We start from the raw sequence: 17,980 nt of genomic DNA, 5'->3' as shown, positions 1-17,980 counted from the left end.
GAGCTAAGGCGTACAGGGTGTTTGATCCAGCCACGAACAAGGTGCACGTCATGCGCGACGTCGTTTTTGAAGAACGGAGGAAGTGGGACTGGACGCCGGCCCCAGGTGCTGCGGCGACCCCCATCGACGAACACTTTGTGGTCGTCTACAACGACGAACAGAGCGTCGACGTGCGGTCTGCCTCGTCGAGCTCAGACGGGTCGTCCACGGCATCCTCTTCATCGAGCTCTTCCGCATCGAGGGGCTGTCCGGCTACACCAACAACGCCAGCGTGCTCTCCAGCCCCTGATGACGATGGTTGGGCTACGCCGCCCAGTGACGACTGGGAGCGGCTGATGACCCACAAGTATAGGGGATCTATCGTAGTCCTTTCGATAAGTAAGAGTGTCGAACCCAACGAGGAGCAGAAGGAAATTATAAGCGGTTTTCAGCAAGGTATTCTCTGCAAGTACTGAAATAAGTGGTAACAGATAGTTTTGTGATAGTATAAATTGTAACAAGAAACAAGTGTAAATAAAGTGCAGCAAGATGGCCCAATCCTTTTGTAGCAAAGGACAAGCCGGAACAAACTCTTATAATAGGAAAAGCGCTCCCGAGGACACATGGGAATATCATCAAGCTAGTTTTCATCACGTTCATATGATTCGCGTTCGGTACTTTGATAATTTGATATGTGGGTGGACCGGTGCTTGGGTGTTGTTCTTACTTGAACAAACATCCCACTTATGATTAACCTCTATTGCAAGCATCCGCAACTACAACAAAAGTATTAAGGTAAACCTAACCATAGCATGAAACATATGGATCCAAATCAGCCCCTTACGAAGCAACGCATAAACTAGGGTTTAAGCTTCTGTCACTCTAGCAACCCATCATCTACTTATTACTTCCCAATGCCTTCCTCTAGGCCCCAATAATGGTGAAGTGTTATGTAGTCGACGTTCACATAACACCACTAGAGGCTAGACAACATACATCTTATCAAAATATCAAACGAATACCAAATTCACATGACTACTAATAGCAAGACTTCTCCCTTGTCCTCAGGAACAAACGTAATTACTCACAAAGCATATTCATGTTCATAATCAAAGGGGTAATAATATGCATATAGGATCTGAACATATGATCTTCCACCAATTAAACCAACTGGCATCAACTACAAGGAGTAATCAACACTACTAGCAACCTACTAGCACCAATCCCGGACTTTGAGACAAGAATTGGATACAAGAGATGAACTAGTGTTTGGAGATAAGATGGTGCTGGTGAAGATGTTGATGGAGATTGCCCTCTCCCGATGAGAGGAGTGTTGGTGATGACGATGGTGATGATTTCCCCCTCCGGGAGGGAAGTATCCCCGACAGAACAGCTCTGCCGGAGCTCTAGATTGGATCCGCCAAGGTTCCGCCTCGTGGCGGCGGAGTCTCATCCCGAAAAGTTCCTCACGATTTTTTTCTCATCGGAAGACTTCATATAGGACAAGATGGACGTCGGAGAACCACCAGGGGGCCCACGAGGTAGGGGGCGCGCCCTAGGGGGGTGGCGTCCCCCACCCTCGTGAGCAGGGTGTGGGCCCCCTGGCCTTCATCTTTGGCGTGGATTTTTCTTTATTTATTTTAAGATGTTCCGTGGAGTTTCAGGACTTTTGGAGTTGCGCAGAATAGGTCTCTAATATTTGCTCCTTTTCCAACCCAGAATTCCAGCCGGAATTCTCCCTCCTTATGTAAACCTTGTAAAATAAGAGAGAATAGCCATAAGTATTGTGACATAAAGTGAAATAACAGTCCATAATGCAATAAATATCGATATAAAAGCATGATGCAAAATGGACGTATCAACTCCCCCAAGCTTAGACCTCGCTTGTTCTCAAGCGAAAAGCCGATAACAATAAATATGTCCTCATGTTTAGAGGTAGAGGCGTCGATAAAATACGAACATGAAGGCATCATGATTATTCTCATAACAGCAACATAAATAAATTTTGTCATATGATTACTTATGTTCAAGTGATGATCTATTCACAATGCAAAAGTATAAATCATAAACCTTATTGGGCTCCGACAAACTATAATCTCAGTCATTGAAGCAATTGCAATTTATCATAACATCGGAAAGAGTCTATGTCAGAGCTAAAAAGCAAGTCCACATACTCAACTATCATTTAGTCCTCCATAATTGCTAACACTCACGCAATACTTGTGGTTACGGAGTTTTAATCGGACACAGAGAAAGATAGGGGCTTATAGTTTTGCCCCACAACCTTTTACCTCAAGGGTAATGTCAACAATAATGGTTCATGCTCCTCTACATCCAATTAGATATATATATATATCATGTTCTTTCCAACATGCTGAGCTTGCCAAAGGATAAAATGAAAAGGAAAAGGTGAAAATCACCATGACTCTTGCATAAGGTAGAAGATAATAATAAAGGATAGGCCCTTCGCAGAGGGAAGCAGAGGTTGCCATGCGCTTTATGGTTGGATGCATAAAATCTCAATGCGAAAGAACGTCACTTTATATTGCCCCTTGTGATATGAACCTTTATTATGCAATCCGTCGCTTTTATTACTTCCACATCACAAGATTGTATAAAGCTTATTTCTCCCACACCAATCAATCATACATATTTAGAGCAATTTTTATTGCTTTGCACCGATGACAACTTACTTGAAGGATCTTACTCAATCCATAGGTAGATATGGTGGACTCTCATGGCAAAACTGGTTTAAGGGTATTTGGAAGCACAAGTAGTATTTCTACTTGGTGCTGAGAATTTGGCTAGCATGAGGGGGAAAGGCAAGCTCAACAAGTTAGAGCATCCATGACATCATACTTTATCTCAGATATAAGAAAGACATAACTCATTACGTTGTCTTCCTTGTCCAGCATAAACTCTTTAGCATGTCATATTTTAATGAGTGCTCCCAATCATAAAAGATGTCAACGATAATATATCTATATGTGAAAACCTCTCTTTCCTTATTACTTCCTATTAATTGCAACAATGACCAAAGCTGTGTCTGCCAACTCCCAATAACTTTTAATCATCATACTCTTTCTATGTGAAGTCATTACTCTCAATAAGATCAATATGAAATTTTTGTTTCTTTTTGTTCTTTTTCTCTTTTCTTTTATTCACCCAAGATCATGGCAAAATAATCAAGCCCTTGACTCAACACTAATCTTTATTATATATAACTCACAGACTCGATTACAAAGAGAGATCATAAAGCAAAACTCAAAACTAGATCATGCCATAAACTTTATTCTACTGGATCAAGATACTACTAAATAGGATCGAACTAAGAAAAACGATAAAGATAGGAGTTGTGATGGTGATACGATACCGGGGCACCTCCCCCAAGCTTGGCAGTTGCCAAGGGGAGTGCCCATACCCATGTGATTATATCTCCTTTGTCGGTGAAGAAGGTGGTGGTGATGTTGGCTTAGTTGATGGCTTAGGCTTCTCCCTTAATTTGCGCTTGAGGACGGCATTTTGATCCCTCAGATCATCAATCTCCCACTCCAGGGTTAATATCTTTTTGCATAGGTCCTGCTTATTTTCCTGCAAGAGACGAAAAGGGATAAACTCAAACTTGGGTTTCTTTACCCTATCAGGGAGACTTGACTTTTTGAACTCCACGTGCATGTCCCCAGGTTGAGGTAATGGTGCTTCATCTTCATCTAAGCTCGTCTCCTCCTTCCCCTTGGGTTCATAGTCCTCTTCTTCCTCCGTGGTCCATCCATCGTGTTCCACATCTCCATAGACCTTTGGATTTGCTAAGTAATCATCCACATAGCTTTCTCCTTTCGAATCCTGGGAAGACATGTTGATTTAATCTGCAACGGGACAGCTCGAAACGAAAACAGACGATATTTGCGTGATACGGGAGTCAAAACCTTCGGGAGAATATATAATGAATTTTTACCGACCAAAATACGTAACGTGCAAGAAAACGGAGTCCGGAAGGCACACGAGGTGCTCACGAGGTAGGGGGCGCGCCCAGGGGGGTAGGGCGCACCCACCACCCTCGTGGGGCCCTCGTGTCCTTCCCAGACCGCTACTTATTTTTCTATTTTTCTAAATATTCCAAAACAGAGAAATATTGCCTTAAAAATTGTTTTGGAGTCGGTTTGCTTACCATACCACATACCTATTCCTTTTCGGAGTCTGAAACGTTTCGGAAAGTGTCCATTATGTATTCCTCCGGGGTTACGGTTTCAATAATATTGGTTTCAACATTTATGGGATTACCTGAGATATAATGTTTGATTCTTTGACCGTTTACCACTTTCGGATTTGTGCCCTCGAAGTTGTTGATTTTTATGGCACCGGAACGATAGACCTCTTCGATAACATAGGGGCCTTCCCATTTAGAGAGAAGTTTTCCTGCAAAAAATCTTAAATGGGAGTTGTATAGCAATACATAATCACCTACATTAAACTCACGCTTTTGTATCCTTTTGTCATGCCATCTTTTAACCTTTTCTTTAAACAACTTGGCATTTTCATAAGCTTGGGTTCTCCATTCATCAAGTGAGCTAATATCAAATAACCTCTTCTCAGCGACAAGTTTAAAATCATAATTAAGCTCTTTAATAGCCCAATATGCCTTATGTTCAAGTTCGAGGGGTAAGTGACATGCTTTTCCATAGACCATTTTATACAGAGACATACACATAGGATTTTTGTATGCAGTTCTATAAGCCCATAATGCGTCGTCAAGTTTCTTGGACCAATTCTTTCTAGACCTATTAACAGTCTTTTGCAAAATTAATTTGAGCTCTCTATTTCTCAACTCTACTTGACCACTAGACTGTGGGTGATAAGGAGATGCAATTCTATGATTAACATCATATTTAGCAAGCATTTTACAGAAAGCACCATGAATAAAGTGTGAACCACCATCAGTCATTAAATATCTAGGGACTCCAAACCTCGGGAAAATAACTTCCTTAAGGGGTTGTTTGGATAGCTAGATTATAGGGAACTGGTTTTCGTTAGATTCGATTTCTGGTATAACTACCAAAAACCTTGTTTGGATTATCTAATCAAACCTTGGATATATAAAACTGAGTTTTCCGAAAGCCCAAAAACCCGGTTTATAGAAAGACGACTAATCGACATTTTTGTATAAACTGGTTTTCTGTATAGCCATCGAAGGAGAGAAGTTAAACACGTAGCGCCGCGAAATAATCTCCATGCATGGCAAGAGATCCATGACCGCGCCATCAACGAGTTCGCCGTCGCTCCGGACCGGACGTTGACGTGCCGTTCTGGTGAGCTCCCGGCCAGGAGGAGTAGTAGGCTAGTAGCCGACGTGCGGCAGAGGCGTTGTCCATTCCATTATCAATTCGTCGAGACTCGACAGGGGTGCGAGCATGGCAGTGGTGGCGGACTCGCGGCCAGGTGAAAGTGGTGGCGGTGGTGCAGCTTTACAGCAGAGTGTGCGCCATAGTACGTACATCCTTCCTGGGTTGCTGGGTCTGCGGGCTCTACACGGAGGCCGTTGGCGACGAGATTTGTGCCGCGGAGAACAGCGGACCATCACCAGCACAACGCATTGGCGCGGGAGGCGCCGTGGGCACCTGGAAGACAGCCGAGGAGCTCATGGCCGTCGTGTCCCAACTGCTCCGGCGCTGCGTCGACTCACGGCGGGGTTCTGATGCACATACACAAGGACACTTTATCATAGGCCGGCTCCGAGACGAATAAGGTCCTAACACCATGGATCGATCGGAGCGACGTGAGAGTTGGACGCACTGGTGTGTGCCATTGAACTACAGAATTATGTTTTGGATATCATTTCCCATCCAAACAAGGATTAGTATACACTCACCTTAACCAAAAAACTAATCAAAACTGGTTTTCCTAAAAATTCTCCCAAAACTGGTTTTCTAAAATCTCACCGCTAATAATTGGTATCCAAACAACCACTAAGCATTTTAATAGAAGTGTTATGATCAGCACTACTAGTTGGAATAGCTTCTACCCACTTAGTAAGGTAATCAACAGCAACTAAAATATGTGTGTATCCATTAGAGGCAGGAAAAGGTCCCATATAATCAAAGCCCCAAACATCAAACGGTTCAATAACAAGAGAATAATTCATAGGCATTTCTTGATGTCTACTAATATTACCAATTCTTTGACATTCATCACAAGACAAGACAAACTTACGGGCATCCTTGAAGAGAGTAGGCCAATAAAAACCAGATTGTAATACCTTATGTGCAGTTCTATCTCCAGCGTGGTGTCCTCCATAAGACTCGGAATGACACTTGTGTAGGATCTGTTCATGTTCATGCTCAGGTACACAACGTCTAATAACACCATCTACTCCTTCTTTATAAAGATGTGGGTCATCCCAAAAGTAATGTCTCAAATCATAGAAGAACTTTTTCTTTTGTTGATATGTGAAGCTAGGTGGTATGAACTTAGCAACAATATAATTAGCATAATCAGCATACCATGGAGTACTACGAGAAGTACTTATAACATTTAATTGTTCATTAGGAAAGCTATCGTTAATAGGTAGTGGGTCATCAAGAATATTTTCTAACCTAGACAAGTTGTCTGCAACGGGGTTCTCAGCTCCCTTTCTATCAACAATATGCAAATCAAATTCTTGTAGCAAGAGAACCCATCTAATAAGTCTAGGTTTAGCATCTTTCTTTTTCATAAGATATTTAATAGCAGCATGATCAGTTTGAATAGTTACTTTAGAATCAACAATATAAGATCTGAACTTATCACAAGCAAATACAACTGCTAAAAGCTCTTTTTTAGTAGTAGCATAATTTCTTTGAGCATTATCTAGAGTCTTACTAGCATAATGAATAACATTTAATTTCGTATCAACTCTTTGCCATAGAACATCACCTACAGCATAATCACTAGCATCACACATAATTTCAAAGGGTAGGTTCCAATCAGGTGGCTGAACAATAGGTGCAGTGACTAATGCTTTCTTAAGTATTTCAAATGCTTCTACACAATCATCATCAAAGACAAATGGTATATCTTTTTGCAATAAATTAGTCAAAGGCCGAGAAATTTTTGAGAAGTCCTTAATGAACCTCCTGTAAAATCCGGCGTGACCAAGGAAACTTCTTATACCTTTGATGTCCTTGGGACATGGCATCTTTTCAATAGCATCAACCTTGTCTTTATCAACTTCAATACCTCTTACAGAAACTTTATGCCCCAAGACAATACCTTCATTACCCATAAAGTGGCACTTTTCCCAATTCAAGACAAGATTAGTTTCTTCACATCTCTGCAAAACTCGATCAAGATTGCTCAAGCAATCGTCAAAAGAGGAACCATAGACGGAAAAGTCGTCCATGAAAACCTCACAAATCTTTTCACAGAAGTCAGAGAATATAGCCATCATGCATCTTTGAAAGGTAGCAGGTGCATTACATAAACCAAAAGGCATACGTCTATAAGGAAAAGTACCAAAGGGGCATGTAAAAGTAGTCTTTGATTGATCTCTAGCCGACACATGTATTTGAGAGAAACCAGAATAACCATCTAGAAAGCAATAGTGTGTATGTTTGCATAATCTTTCTAGCATTTGATCAATAAAAGGTAAGGGGTAATGATCTTTCTTAGTAGCTTTATTTACTTTGCGGAAATCAATTACCATCCTATAACCTGTGATAATTCTTTGTGGAATCAATTCATCTTTATCATTAGGAACAACAGTAATACCTCCCTTCTTAGGGACACAATGGACAGGACTTACCCACTCACTATAAGCAACGGGATAGATTATACCTGCCTCCAGAAGCTTTACTATTTCTTTTCTTACAACTTATTTCGTTTTAGGATTCAGACGTCGTTGAGGATCACGAACTGGTTTGGCATCTGCTTCCAAATTTATTTTATGTTGACATAGAGTGGGACTAATGCCCTTAAGATCATCAAGAGTATATCCAATAGGAGCATGATGCTTCTTCAGAGTTTTCAATAATCTTTCTTCTTCATGCTCTGAAAGGTTAGCACTAATAATAACAGGATATATCTTCTTTTCATCAAGATAAGCATATTTAAGATTATCAGGCAAAGGTTTAAGCTCAAACACGGGATCACCCTTGGGTGGGGGAGGATCCCCTAAAATTTCAACAGGCAAATTGTGTTGCAGAATAGGTTCCTGTTTAAAGAATACTTCATCTATTTCCCTTCTTTCATTCATGAACATATCATTTTCATGGTCTAGCAAATAGTGTTCTAAAGGATCACTAGGAGGTATGGCAATAGAAGCAAGACCAATAATTTCATCCTTACTAGGTAATTCTTCCTCACGATGTTGTTTACTAAATTTAGAGAAATTAAACTCATGAACCATATCATCCAAGCCAATAGTAACAACATTCTTTTCACAATCTATCCTATCATTAACAGTGTTCAAGAAGGGTCTACCAAATATAATGGGACAAAAGCTATCTTGCAGAGAAGTAAGAACAAGAAAATCAGCAGGATATTTAGTTTTCCCACACAAGACTTCAACATCTCTAACAAATCCAATTGGTGAAATAGTATCTCTATTGGCAAGTTTAATTGTGACATCAATACCTTCTAACTTAGCAGGTGCAATTTCATTCTTAATTTCTTCGTATAAAGTATGCGGTATAACACTAGCACTTGCACCCATATCACATAAGCCATGATAACAATGATCTCCTATTTTAACAGAAATAACAGGCACGCCAACCACAGGTCTATGTTTATCTTTATCACAAGGTTTAGCAATTCTAGCAGTTTCACCTTCGAACTGAATAACATGCCCATCAATATTATCAGACAAGAGATATTTAACAATAGCAATATTAGGTTCTACTTTAACTTGCTCAGGAGGTGTATAAGTTCTAATATTGCTTTTACGAACAACAATTGAATCTTTAGCATGATCCTTTATTCTAACAGGGAAAGGTGGCTTCTCAATATAAGAAGTAGGAACAATAGGATCATTATAAGTGATAGTCTTTTCTTCAACTTTAATAGGTGCAGCTACTTTTACTTCTATGGGAGGATGATATTTAAACCACTTCTCCTTAGGGAGGTCAACATAAGTAGCAAAAGATTCACAGAAAGAAGCTACTATCTCAAAGTCAAGTCCATATTTAGTGCTAAACTTACGGAAAATATCGGTATCCATAAAAGATTTAACACAATCAAACTTAGGTGTTATACCTGACTCCTTACCTTCGTCGAGGTCCCAATCTTCAGAGTTGCGTTTAATTCTATCCAATAAATTCCATCTGAATTCAGTAGTCCTCATCATAAAAGAGCCAGCACAAGAAGTATCGAGCATGGTGCGACTGTTATCAGAAAGCTGAGCATATAAATTTTGAAAGAGCTCGTGATTGGGGCATGAATATAACATTGATTTAAGCCTCCCCCAAGCTTGAGCGATGCTTTCTCCTTCGCGAGGCAAGAAATTATATATATATAATTGCGATCACGATGAACAAGATGCATAGGGTAATACTTTCGATGAAATTCCAGCTTCAATCTTTTATAGTCCTAGAATCTCATGTCATCACATAGCCTATACCATATCAATGCGTCTCCCTTCAAAGATAAAGGGAAGACCTTCTTCTTAGCAACATCATCGGGTATACCAGCAAGCTTAAATAATCCACAAACTTCATCCACATATATTAAGTGCTCATCAGGATGCTTTGTTCCATCTCCTGTAAAAGGGTTAGCTAGCAGTTTTTCCATCATACCCGAAGGAAATTCAAAAGGAGTTTCATTTTCAATAGGTTCAGTAGGTTGAGGAGCAACTCTTTTCTCTACTGGACGGGGTGAAGATACCCCGAACAAGCCCCTCAGAGAATTACTTTCCATAGTAACAAGTGACAGTAAATTTCAGCACACAAATAAATTTTTCCTTACCAAATTCCACCTACCAAAGGCGCTACACTCCCCGGCAACGGCGCCAGAAAAGAGTCTTGATGACCCATAAGTATAGGGGATCTATCGTAGTCCTTTTGATAAGTAAGAGTGTCGAACCCAACGAGGAGCAGAAGGAAATGATAAGCGGTTTTCAGCAAGGTATTCTCTACAAGTACTGAAATAAGTGGTAACAGATAGTTTTGTGATAGGATAAATTGTAACGAGCAACAAGTAACAAGTGTAAATAAAGTGCAGCAAGATGTCCCAACCCTTTTGTAGCAAAGGACAAGCCGGAACAAACTCTTATAATAGGAAAAGCGCTCCCGAGGACACATGGGAATATCGTCAAGCTAGTTTTCATCACGTTCATATGATTCGCGTTCGGTACTTTGATAATTTGATATGTGGGTGGACCAGTGCTTGGGTGCTGTTCTTACTTGAACAAACATCCCACTTATGATTAACCTCTATTGCAAGCATCCGCAACTACAACAAAAGTATTAAGGTAAACCTAACCATAGCATGAAACATATGGATCCAAATCAGCCCCTTACGAAGCAACGCATTGTTGGGGAACGTAGTAATTTCAAAAAAATTCCTACGCACACGCAAGATCATGGTGATGCATAGCAACGAGAGGGGAGAGTGTTGTCTACGTACCCTCATAGATCGGAAGCGGAAGCGTTAGCACAACGCGGTTGATGTAGTCGTACGTCTTCACGGCCCGACCGATCAAGCACCGAAACTACGGCACCTCCGAGTTCTAGCACACGTTCAGCTCGATGACGATCCCCGGACTCCGATCCAGCAAAGTGTCGGGGAAGAGTTCAGTCAGCACGACAGCGTGGTGACGATCTTGATGTTCTACCGTCGCAGGGCTTCGCCTAAGCACCGCTACAATATTATCGAGGATTATGGTGGAGGGGGCACCGCACACGGCTAAGAGAACGATCACGAAGATCAACTTGTGTGTCTAGAGGTGCCCCCCTGCCCCTGTATATAAAGGAGCAAAGGGGGAGGCCGGCCGGCCCTTGAGGCGCGCCAAGGAGGGGGGAGTCCTCCTCCTAGTAGGAGTAGGACTCCCGTTTCCTAGTCCAACTAGGAAGAGGGAAGGGGGAAGGAAAGAGAGGGAGAGGGAGAGGGAAAGAGGGGCCGCGCCCCCCTCCCCTAGTCCAATTCGGACTCCCCATGGGAGGGGGCGCGCCACCTCCTGGGCTGCTGCTCTCTCTCTCCCCTCAGGCCCACTAAGGCCCAATACTTCCCCGGGGGGTTCCGGTAACCCTTCTGGCACTCCGGTTTTCTCCGAAATCACCCGAAACACTTCCGGTGTCTGAATATAGCCGTCCAATATATCGATCTTTATGTCTCGACCATTTCGAGACTCCTCGTCATGTTCGTGATCATATCCGGGATTCCGAACAACCTTCGGTACATCAAAATATATAAACTCATAATGAAACTGTCATCGTAACGTTAAGCGTGCAGACCCTACAGGTTCGAGAACAATGTAGAAATGACCGAGACACGTCTCCGGTCAATAACCAATAGCGGAACCTGGATGCTCATATTGGCTCCCACATATTCTACGAAGATCTTTTATCGGTCAGACCGCATAACAACATACGTTGTTCCCTTTGTCATCGGTATGTTACTTTCCCGAGATTTGATCGTCGGTATCTCAATACCTAGTTCAATCTCGTTACCGGCAAGTCTCTTTACTCGTTCCATAATACATCATCCCGCAACTAACTTATTAGTTGCAATGCTTGCAAGGCTTATGTGATGTGCATTACCGAGAGGGCCCAGAGATACATCTCCGACAATTGGAGTGACAAATCCTAATCTTGAAATACGCCAAACCAACAAGTACCTTCGGAGACACCTGTAGAGCACCTTTATAATCACCCAGTTACGTTGTGACGTTTGGTAGCACACAAAGTGTTCCTCCGGTAAACGGGAGTTGCATAATATCATAGTCATAGGAACATGTATAAGTCATGAAGAAAGCAATAGCAACAAACTAAACGATCAAGTGATATGCTAACGGAATGGGTCAAGTCAATCACATCATTCTCTAATGATGTGACCCCGTTAATCAAATGACAACTCATGTCTATGGCTAGGACACTTAACCATGTTTGATTCAACGAGCTAGTCAAGTAGAGGCATACTAGTGACACTATGTTTGTCTATGTATTCACACATGTATTATGTTTCCGGTTAATACAATTCTAGCATGAATAATAAACATTTATCATGATATAAGGAAATAAATAATAACTTTATTATTGCATCTAGGGCATATTTCCTTCAGTCTCCCACTTGCACTAGAGTCAATAATCTAGATTACAAAGTAATGATTCTAACACCCATGGAGCCTTGGTGCTGATCATGTTTTGCTCGTGGAAGAGGCTTAGTCAGCGGGTCTGCAACATTCAGATCTGTATGTATCTTGCAAATTTCTATGTCTCCCACTTGGACTAAATCCCGAATGGAATTGAAGCATCTCTTGATGTGCTTGGTTCTTTTGTGAAATCTAGATTCCTTTGTGAAGGCAATTGCACCAGTATTGTCACAAAATATTTTCATTGGACCCGATGCACTAAGTATGACACCTAGATCAGATATGAACTCCTTCATCCAGACTCCTTCATTTGCTGCTTCCGAAGCAGCTATGTACTCTGCTTCACATGTAGATCCCGCCACGACGCTTTGTTTAGAACTGCACCAACTGACAGCTCCACCGTTCAGTAAAAACACGTATCCGGTTTGTGATTTAGAATCGTCCGGATCAGTGTCAAAGCTTGCATCAACGTAACCATTTATGATGAGCTCTTTGTCACCTCCATATATGAGAAACATATCCTTAGTCCTTTTCAGGTATTTCAGGATGTTCTTGACCGATGTCCAGTGATCCACTCCTGGATTACTTTGGTACCTCCCTGCTAGACTTATAGCAATGCACACATCAGGTTTGGTACACATATTGCATACATGATAGAGCCTATGGCTGAAGCATAGGGAACATCTTTCATTTTCTCTCTATCTTCTGCGGTGGTCGGATATTGAGTCTTACTCAATTTCACACCTTGTAACACAGGCAAGAATCCTTTCTTTGCTTGATCCATTTTGAACTTCTTCAAAACTTTGTCAAGGTATGTGCTTTGTGAAAGTCCAATTAAGCGTCTTGATCAGAAATGCTACAGAGCTCCCACTCACTTTCTTGTAAATACAGGCTTCTCCAAAAGTCTGTACAAAACCAAATGCTTTGATCACACTATCAAAGCGTTTATTCCAACTCCGAGAGGCTTGCACCAGTCCATAAATGGATCGCTGGAGCTTGCACACTTTGTTAGCTCCCTTTGGATCGACAAAACCTTCTGGTTGCATCATATACAACTCTTCTTCCAGAAATCCATTTAGGAATGCAGTTTTAACATCCATTTGCCAAATTTCATAATCATAAAATGCGGCAATTGCTAACATGATTCGGACAGACTTAAGCATCGCTACGGGTGAGAAGGTCTCATCGTAGTCAATCCCTTGAACTTGTCGAAAACCATTTGCAACAAGTCGAGCTTTATAGACAGTAACATTACCGTCAGCATTAGTCTTCTTCTTGAAGATCCATTTATTCTCAATTGCTTGCTGATCAACGGGCACGTCAACCAAAGTCCACACTTTGTTCTCATACATGGATCCCATCTCAGATTTCATGGCTTCTAGCCATTTTGCGGAATCTGGGCTCACCATCGCTTCTTCATAGTTCGTAGGTTCATCATGATCTAGTAGCATGACTTCCAGAATAGGATTACCGTACCACTCTGGTGCGGATCTTACTTTGGTTGATCTACGAGGTTCGGTAGTAACTTGATCTGAAGTTTCATGATAATTATCATTAGCTTCCTCACTAATTGGTGTAGGTGTCATAGAAACCGGTTTCTGTGATGTACTACTTTCCAATAAGGGAGTAGGTACAGTTACCTCATCAAGTTCTACTTTTATCCCACTCACTTCTTTCGAGAGAAACTCCTTCTCTAGAAAAACTCCGAATTTAGCAACAAAAGTCTTGCCTTCGGATATGTGATAGAAGGTGTACCCAACAGTCTCCTTTGGGTATCCTATGAAGACACATTTCTGCGATTTGGGTTCGAGCTTATCAGGTTGAAGCTTTTTCACATAAGCATCGCAGCCCCAAACTTTCAGAAACGACAACTTTGGTTTCTTGCCAAACCACAGTTCATAAGGCGTCGTCTCAACGGATTTCAATGGTGTCCTATTTAACGTGAATGCAGCCGTCTCTAAAGCATAACCCCAAAATGATAACGGTAAATCAGTAAGAGACATCATAGATCGCACCATATCTAATAAAGTACGATTACGACGTTCGGACACACCATTACGCTCTGGTGTTCCGGGTGGCGTGAGTTGCGAAACTATTCCGCATTGTTTCAAATGTAGACCAAACTCGTAACTCAAATATTCTCCTCCACGATCAGATCGTAGAAACTTTATTTTCTTTTTACGATGATTTTCAACTTCACTCTGAAATTCTTTGAACTTTTCAAATGTTTCAGACTTATGTTTCATTAAGTAGATATACCCATATCTGCTTAAATCATCTGTGAAGGTGAGAAAATAACGATATCCGCCACGAGCCTCAACATTCATTGGACCACATACATTTGTATGTATGATTTCCAACAAATCCGTTGCTCTCTCCATAGTACCGGAGAACGGCGTTTTAGTCATCTTACCCATGAGGCACGGTTCACAAGTACCAAGTGATTCATAATCAAGTGGCTCCAAAAGTCCATCAGTATGGAGTTTCTTCATGCGCTTTATACCGATATGACCTAAACGGCAGTGCCACAAATAAGTTGCACTATCATTATCAACTCTGCATCTTTTGATTTCAACATTATGAATATGTGTATCACTACTATCGAGATTCATCAAAAATAGACCACTCTTCAAGGGTGCATGACCATAAAAGATATTACTCATATAAATAGAACAACCATTATTCTTTGATTTAAATGAATAACCGTATCGCATCAAACAAGATCTGGATATAATGTTCATGCTCAACGCTGGCACCAAATAACAATTATTTAGGTCTAATACTAATCCCGAAGGTAGATGTAGAGGTAGCATGCCGTCCGCGATCACATCGACTTTGGAACCATTTCCCACGTGCATCGTCACCTCGTCCTTAGCCAATCTTCGCTTGATCCGTAGCCCCTGTTTCGAGTTGCAAATGTTAGCAACAGAACCAGTATCAAATACCCAGGTGCTACTGCGAGCATTAGTAAGGTACACATCAATAACATGTATATCACATATACCTTTGTTCACTTTGCCATCCTTCTTATCCGCCAAATACTTGGGGCAGTTCCGCTTCCAGTGACCAGTCTGCTTGCAGTAGAAGCACTCAGTTTCAGGCTTAGGTCCAGACTCGGGTTTCTTCTCCTGAGCAGCAACTTGTTTGTTGTTGTTCTTGAAGTTCCCTTTCTTCTTCCCTTTGCCATTTTTCTTGAAACTGGTGGTCTTATTGACCATCAACACTTGATGCTCCTTCTTGATTTCTACCTCCGCGGATTTTATCATTGCGAAGAGCTCAGGAATAGTCTTATTCATCCCTTGCATATTATAGTTCATCACGAAGCTTTTGTAGCTTGGTGGCAGTGATTGAAGAACTCTGTCAATGATACTATCAACAGGAAGATTAACCCCCAGTTGAGTCAAGTGATTATGATACCCAAACATTTTGAGTATATGTTCACTGACAGAACTATTCTCCTCCATCTTGCAGCTATAGAACTTATTGGAGACTTCATATCTCTCAATCCGGGCATTTGCTTGAAATATTAACTTCAACTCCTGGAACATCTCATATGCTCCATGACGTTCAAAACGTCGTTGAAGACCCGGTTCTAAACCGTAAAGCATGGCACACTGAACTATCGAGTAGTCATCAGCTTTGCTCTGCCAGACGTTCATAACATCTGGTGTTGCTTCTGCAGTAGGCTTGCTCTTAGCGGTGCTTCCAGGACGTAATTCTTCTGTGCAGCAATGAGGATAATCCTCAAGTTACGGACCCAATCTGTGTAATTGCTACCATCATCTTTCAATTTTGCTTTCTCAAGGAATGCATTAAAATTCAACGGAACAACAGCACGAGCCATCTATCTACAATCAAACATAGACAAGCAAGATACTATCAGGTACTAAGTTCATGATAAATTTAAGTTCAATTAATCATATTACTTAAGAACTCCCACTTAGAAAGATATCCCTCTAATCCTCTAAGTGATCACGTGATCCAAATCAACTAAACCATGTCCGATCATCACGTGAGATGGAGTAGTATCAATGATGAACATCAATATGTTGATCATATCTACTATATGATTCACGCTCGACCTTTCGGTCTCCGTGTTCCGAGGCCATATCTGTTATATGCTAGGCTCGTCAAGTTAAACCTGAGTATTCCGCGTGTGCAACTGTTTTGCACCCGTTGTATTTGAACGTAGAGCCTATCACACCCGATCATCACGTGGTGTCTCAGCACGAAGAACTTTCGCAACGGTGCATACTCAGGGAGAAAACTTATACTTTGATAATTTAGTGAGGAATCCTCTTATAATGCTACCATCAATCAAAGCAAGATAAGATGCATAAAAGATAAACATCACATGCAATCAATATAAGTGATATGGTATGGCCATCATCATCTTGTGCTTGTGATCTCCATCTTCGAAACACCGTCATGATCACCATCGTCACCGGCACGACACCTTGATCACCATCGTAGCATCGTTGTCGTCTCGCCAATCTTATGCTTCCACGACTATCGCTACCGCTTAGTGATAAAGTAAAGCATTACAGCGCAATTGCATTGCATACAATAAAGCGACAACCATATGGCTCCTGCCAGTTGCCGATAACTCGGTTACAAAACATGATCATCTCATGCAATAAAATTTAGCATCATGTCTTGACCATATCACATCACAACATGCCCTGCAAAAACAAGTTAGACGTCCTCTACTTTGTTGTTGCAAGTTTTACGTGGCTGCTACAGGCTTAGCAAGAACCGTTCTTACCTACGCATCAAAACCACAACGATAGTTTGTCAAGTTGGTGCTGTTTTAACCTTCGCAAGGACCGGGTGTAGCCACACTTGGTTCAACTAAAGTTGGAGAAACTGACACCCGCCAGCCACCTGTGTGCAAAGCACGTCGGTAGAACCAGTCTCGCGTAAGCGTACGCGTAATGTCGGTCTGGGCCGCTTCATCCAACAATACCGCCGAACCAAAGTATGACATGCTGGTAAGCAGTATGACTTATATCGCCCACAACTCACTTGTGTTCTACTCGTGCAAAACATCAACGCATAAAACCTGGCTCGGATGCCACTGTTGGGGAACGTAGTAATTTCAAAAAAATTCCTACGCACACGCAAGATCATGGTGATGCATAGCAACAAGAGGGGAGAGTGTTGTCTACGTACCCTCATAGACCGGAAGCGGAAGCATTAGCACAACGTGGTTGATGTAGTCGTACGTCTTCACGGCCCGACCGATCAAGCATCGAAACTACGGCACCTCCGAGTTCTAGCACACGTTCAGCTCGATGACGATCCCCGTACTCCGATCCAGCAAAGTGTCGGGGAAGAGTTCAGTCAGCACGATGGTGTGGTGACGATCTTGATGTTCTACCGTCGCAGGGCTTCGCCTAAGCACCGCTACAATATTATCGAGGATTATGGTGGAGGGGGGCACCGCACACGGCTAAGAGAACGATCACGAAGATCAACTTGTGTGTCTAGAGGTGCCCCTGCCCCTGTATATAAAGGAGCAAAGGGGGGAGGCCGGCCGGCCCTTGAGGCGTGCCAAGGAGGGGGGAGTCCTCCTCCTAGTAGGAGTAGGACTCCCCTTTCCTAGTCCAACTAGGAAGAGGGAAGGGGGAAGGAAAGAGAGGGAGAGGGAGAGGGAAAGAGGGGCCGCGCCCCCCTCCCCTAGTCCAATTCGGACTCCCCATAGGAGGGGGTGCGCCACCCCCT

Source organism: Triticum urartu, chromosome 4A (genome assembly GCF_056163025.1).
Source record: "Triticum urartu cultivar PI428250 chromosome 4A, HENAU_Tu73, whole genome shotgun sequence".
Lineage (NCBI taxonomy): Eukaryota > Viridiplantae > Streptophyta > Magnoliopsida > Poales > Poaceae > Triticum > Triticum urartu.
The sequence above is the reverse complement of the archived record's forward strand: the minus strand, read 5'-3'. Positions refer to the sequence as shown.